Raw genomic sequence first — 6,026 nt, 5'->3', positions numbered from 1 at the left:
AAAATACCCAAAATTGCCTTCTTAGGTATATGGATGAGGAAAGCAGCCAGCAATGTTTAAAGTATGACCTGAATGAGAATGCTATAGATCTTTGTGGTGGTGTGGGATGCCGAGTATGAATCTGGAATTTTCAAATGCCTCTGTACTTTCCAGGTACTAAAAGCATGAACTCTAAAATTACGGACATCTTAGGTTAGGGATCAGTTCTACCACTGACTACCTATGTGGCTTTGGGCAAGCTCCTTCATCTTTCTAAGCCTCGGTCCTATCTCCTGGAATACAGGCATAATAAGAGTACTTACCCCCACAGAACTGTTGTGAAGATTTAAAATACAATATATGCAAGACACAGTGCCTGGAATACAGACAATATTCAATGTTGGCTCTTATCCTTCTCAAAGCACATCAAGTTTGCTTTTCCTTTACTGATTACAAAGACCTCAGAAAATCAAAGTCTGGATTCTATTGCAAACAAAAGAGAAACAAAGGATATTAACTTCAGATTGGATAACAGAAAACATCTGGCCTGTCAGTGAAGTTCATTTTCTTTCTATAATAATGCTGTCCATCCTAAGGGTAGTTCAGCTTTGTAGAGATATAAGTCCCCACTGATTATCAATACCAACCCTGACTGTGTGACAAGTATTAAAATACTACCAGAACCAAAAGGTGTACATGGAAGACTAATGAAGGGCAAAACTCAAATCTACCCATTAAACATAATGAGAACTTAAGGGAAAATCTGAACAAAGCCTTATGAACAAATAAAATACAAACAGACAATGAAAAAAAGAATTGAAACGAATCCCCAGGTCAAAACACTGACATTTCCACCATTCAGCAGACTCAGGTCAGCAAACATCTATTAAGCAATTCACTGCTCTCAAGACCGTCCAATTCGGGTACAGGAGCCAAGATAAACCAACAAGTAACCATGATAAAAGACAGAATGAGATGAGTGCTGGAAAAATTCCATAGGTGCCTGAGAGAGGCGGTAGCACACTTCCTGCAGGGACAAGGGTAAACAACAGAGCTATAGTGGGAATGATTTTCAGGTATGAGTGTAAATAACATGGCCACAAATTAAGATCCATTCACCTAGCAAGTCTGAAGTAATGAAAATACGTTTTAATAAGCTGCATGCACACATTTTATACTGTCTATTGAGAGTCTATTTTAGGAGATATATTATGTTATATGCTATAAGGGAACACAGTAACATTTCTGACATCTCCTAAGCTTTACGATCCAGCTGGGGAGCAAATTATGCATATTGTATTGTGAATTCCCTGAGGGCAACTGATGTGTCTTTTTTATCTTTCTACCCCCATCCTCTTGCGCAATGCCTGCAACATCATTGGCACTAAATAATGTCTGGCAAATGAGTAAATAAATAAGTGACTATAATATAAAACAGAATATTATATGTGTCACTGATAATCCCTATTAGAGAAGTTGAAGAGAGGAACACAAAGTCAGCAAGGAAGCGGCACTATTTCTGTCACCTAGCATTCACTCCCCATATTCCTCTGAAAATCAGCCCTTCCTGTCTCTGTGCTCCCTTGGAATGAACTTCCAGGGATGGCATGCGAGCTAAGCCAAGCAAATAGAAATACTGCATTCCCCTGGTTACAGCAATTGGTTCAACAGTGCATACCTGACCCAAGCCATGCCCATGAAATACAATTACCGCTAATCTTGGGAATCATGCTTAAGCAACAACAAAAAAAATAAGTTATTTTTCCTATTGAACTTGGAGCTGAGAGGATGAAAACCTAGAACTTCTGGCCACTGTCTTGCCACCGTAAGAACAAAGGCTGGGGGAGAATCCGAAGGAACTCATGGAACGAAAGCCTAGCAATGGGGGAAGACCAGATCCTAAAAACACTGTTTGAGCCCCTGGCCTTAGCAATGTTAAAAGGAGGCGTTTTTCAGTTAATAGCCAACAAATTCCCTTTTTGCTTCATTCACTGTGGGCTGGATTTCTCTGTCAAGTGAAACTGTTTTCATGCAAAGACTGAATTAGATTTCACTACTAAAAACCATGGTGGGTTTTTAAATAGAGAAGGAATTCAGGTGAAAAAAACAACAGGTGAAGTAGGAAAACAGAAGACTACCTCTGTTATAATGATTAATGTATGTTTAGCTCAAGTTTAAGTTCAGGTTAAGACTGAACAGAATAGGTTAGGATTAGCTAAGCAGGCTGAATATAGCCAATTGCATGGCTCACACTTCACCAAAAGGAGTGGCTGCTACCTAGCTCAAGCAAGTTATCGCCATGTGGGAACTGGTCCGGCAATAGCCACAACTCCCAATTTTCAACAAAAAGCTAAATCTAGACTTTACAAGTACTGGCAAGACTTAACAGCAAAAGAATGAATTTACAGCCATGTACAGAACAAACAAGCAAGTCTGTAGGGCAGGATCCTGCAGTTAGGTTTGTGACTCAGGTTACTCAAATGGCCAAGAAAGTAAAATCAAGTCCGTACAAAAGGTATGTGGACCCAAGTAACGGTTTCCTAAACAACACAAATGTGTGCGTCTTCTAAGGAACACTATATGACAAGAGAAAGAACGGAGAATTGTGGACATACAGAAAAAGCGATGGAATGACTAGCTACAATGCTGAGCTCCTAGGGCTGAAGAGCAGATAGAGTCTGTGCTCTTAAGTCAGGCTGCCCAAGTTGCTGTTCAGGTTCTGCTACTTTGCTGTTCTGTGACTCCTGTGACCAAGTGTCCTCAAGTATAAATACTGCTAAAAACGGTGCCAAGCTCACAGAGCTGCTGTGAGGAGGAAATGAGTTCATACTTACTGTGGCTAGCAGAATTTTAAGATGGCCCCAAACTTCCTGCACGCATGGAGTACACACTCTATGAATAAGTGAGTGCTGTTCTAAGCCACTAAGATCACACATTCATCCCTCAGTATTGATTCTAGCACCCCTGTGGATACCAAAATCCACAGATGCTCAAGTCCCTTAGAGTACATGGCATACTACATGCACATAACCTGTGCCTATCCTCCTGTATACTTTAATCATCTACAGATTATTTATAATACCTAATATAAATATTATATAAATTTGTTTTTACACTTTTTTATTTTATATTATTTTTTATTGTACTGTTATTTTCATTTCAAACATTTTTTATCTGTGGTGACCGAATCTATGGATGAAGAACCCAAAGATTACTCTAGTAATTTATTATACAGCAACAGAAAAGTGTGTACAGTGATAAATTACCTAGAACACAGCTTGACATATAGGAAGACCTCAATAAATATAAGCTATTATTGTTGTACTCTATTTAAGTATATATTCAGGTAAATTTAAAATAGCATTCTAATCACAAAACTTCAGTTTGTCTATCTCATATTTGCTGGCACAGAAGATGCACAGGCATACAGATGCATCCCAGTGATGCAAACTAGGGCAGGCAATGTATTAAAAAAGACTTTCTATAACACATGCGTTGAGAGTGATCTTAAAGTGATTTTGTAGAAAGAAACTAATTATTATATTCATATACTTTATACAGGAATCCAGTTGGAAATAAGTTCAGGATACTGAATGATAGCGTACTAACCTAAAAACAAAATATAACATCAGGAAGTTATTTGTAATGCATATTGGATAAAGAAATACTTAGCAGAGAACAAAGCATAATAATTTTACTGGTAAATGAAATTACAATTTTATGTATATGATAGTATTAAATAAAGGTACTATATTTCAGATGCTGGTAACTAAGAAGACAAGGCATAACACAAAATATGTGTTATGGATGAACTCCCATAAAGCACATGTGCAAAACAAGTAGTAAAAGTCTGTATAAAGCAGGCAGCAAAATATCATGAATTTGAAGACATTCCCATTGGCGTGGCCATAATACATATAGAAATTTCTTTCAGTTTAAAACACTAGCTCACATCATAGTGCAAAAACAAACACGAAAGACTTTCAACGTAATGTGTACATATGCCACAAAAGTACGTACTTCCCTGAACATTAGCAAATGACCAGCAACTGAAAACATGATAAAAATAGACTTCAATGAATACATAAGCAGGAAAAAAAATAGACAGGAAAATAGTATCACAAAGATTTTTACCTTTACCCTCAGAGCCAAGTAAACCACAGCCCAAAGCCTGAAACCCACCCACTAACACTGCTAGAGTTGGGAGTTTTCTCTTTCTCTCAAGCATTTATCACATTAGCCACAGTCACCATTATCTTTAAAATACCCGCCTGCAGCCTAATCGCTGTAGAAATCTTGACATTAAGTTTGAACTTAATGTTCTGTCAATGCCTCTGTTGCTTTTCGAGCCACAGGCTACAAATTAATAACTTTATATCTGAAGAGGAAAAGCCCCAAGATAAATCTCTGTGGGTTGTGACTTGTTTTTAAAAACTACCAATGAGACGTGAAACTTCCATCTTTGTTGAAATTTTTTATGTAACTAGACTCCATCACTAAGAGCAGCCTTGCTACAGCTCACTAGGAACGCTGACATGTACCTGCTTGGTCTTACATCCCTACAATAGGCACAGAAGATGGAAGCTAAGTTCTCACACAATTACTTGGAATAAGGAGCATGTGTTACTTTGCAAAAAACAGTAACTATTACCTAGTGTAAGTCACTTTTCCTGAGATTGCCGTAAGCTTACATGAGAAGGTGTCCTAAATCTCTCAGACATTGCTGAATCCAAAAGGGATCAGAGGACTGATTTTGAGGAGCACAGACCTCATTCAGTGAAACAATAATTAAAGATTCTGTTTCACACTTTATTCTAAAATCTTACAAAAAGATACAGAAGTGCCTCCAGAAAAATGCTGCACTCCAACAGTTTCATAGAATTATAGAAAATCTCATTTCAACACAAGCCTCAGCATAGGAGCTTCCTTGTTATCTTCAATGTAACACAAATCATCCTCTTAACATAAAATATTAGGGATCGGCCGGGCGCAGTGGCTCACGCCTATAATCCCAGCACTTTGGGAGGCTGAGGCGGGTGGATCACGAGGTCAAGAGATCGAGACCATCCTGGTCAACATGGTGAAACCCCGTCTCTACTAAAAATACAAAAATTAGCTGGGCATGGTGGCACACGTCTGTAGTCCCAGCTACTCGGGAGGCTGAGGCGGGAGAATTGCCTGAACCCAGGAAGCAGAGGTTTCGGAGAGCCAAGATCACGCCATTGCACTCCAGCCTGGGTAACGAGAGCAAAACTCCGTCTCAAAAAAAAAAGAGGGATAAAGTCAGACCATGTCAAATAAATAAATAAGGATAATAAAGGACATACAGCTATTTGAAAAAGATTACTTGAAATAACACATAGGCTTCCATAGTCATGTTTAGAGAAATATTCTAACTAAAGTCAGACTTTTTATTAATTACCACAGAATTCTTAATTATAAAATCTAACATGAAGGAATAAAAATCATTTTAAGGGGCCGGACGCGGTGGCTCAAGCCTGTAATCCCAGCACTTTGGGAGGCCGAGGCGGGTGGATCACGAGGTCAAGAGATCGAGACCATCCTGGTCAACATGGTGAAACCCCGTCTCTACTAAAAATACAAAAAATTAGCTGGGCATAGTGACACGTGCCTGTAATCCCAGCTACTCAGGAAGCTGAGGCAGGAGAATTGTCTGAACCCAGGAGGCGGAGGTTGCGGTGAGCCGAGATTGCGCCATTGCACTCCAGCCTGGGTAACAAGAGCGAAACTCTGTCTCAAAAAAAAAATAATAATTTTAAGGTTCCTTTCTTTAAAAAGTATGCAAAGTTAGTTCATCCTACAATTTTCAGTCATTATCTTATCTTAATAAACGAGTATGACATTTGCCAGCCCCCAACTCTCCTCTATAATTTGCTTGATGTCTAATGGCAGCAATTCAACGATGACAAAGCCAAATCACTAAAGTTCTCACCTTCAAGCTTTAGAAAGAGCTATTGTTGATAGGTGAACCAGGTACTCACGCAGCTGATGTGCTGAACTCTCTTGGTGGCACCACAAAATATATT

At 38.9% G+C, this 6,026-nt stretch overlaps 1 protein-coding gene and 1 long non-coding RNA gene across 13 annotated transcripts in view; one reads left to right on the top strand and one right to left on the bottom strand.

Annotated features, from left to right (window-relative positions):
• SMYD3 (SET and MYND domain containing 3) overlaps positions 1-6,026 on the bottom strand; it is an 839,170-nt gene that overhangs the window by 627,123 nt on the left and 206,021 nt on the right. The gene's annotated exons all lie outside the window — the stretch shown is intronic.
• Positions 1-6,026, top strand: part of LOC118149424 (uncharacterized) — an 8,989-nt gene extending 2,963 nt beyond the window's left edge. The window contains exon 3 of the long non-coding RNA XR_004736796.3: positions 154-6,026. This is a non-coding gene — a long non-coding RNA (uncharacterized LOC118149424). The remainder of the gene's footprint in view (positions 1-153) is intronic.

This window comes from Callithrix jacchus, chromosome 19 (assembly GCF_049354715.1).
Source record: "Callithrix jacchus isolate 240 chromosome 19, calJac240_pri, whole genome shotgun sequence".
Taxonomy (NCBI): domain Eukaryota; kingdom Metazoa; phylum Chordata; class Mammalia; order Primates; family Cebidae; genus Callithrix; species Callithrix jacchus.
Note: the sequence above shows the minus strand (reverse complement) of the source record. Positions and strands in the feature narration are given on the sequence as shown.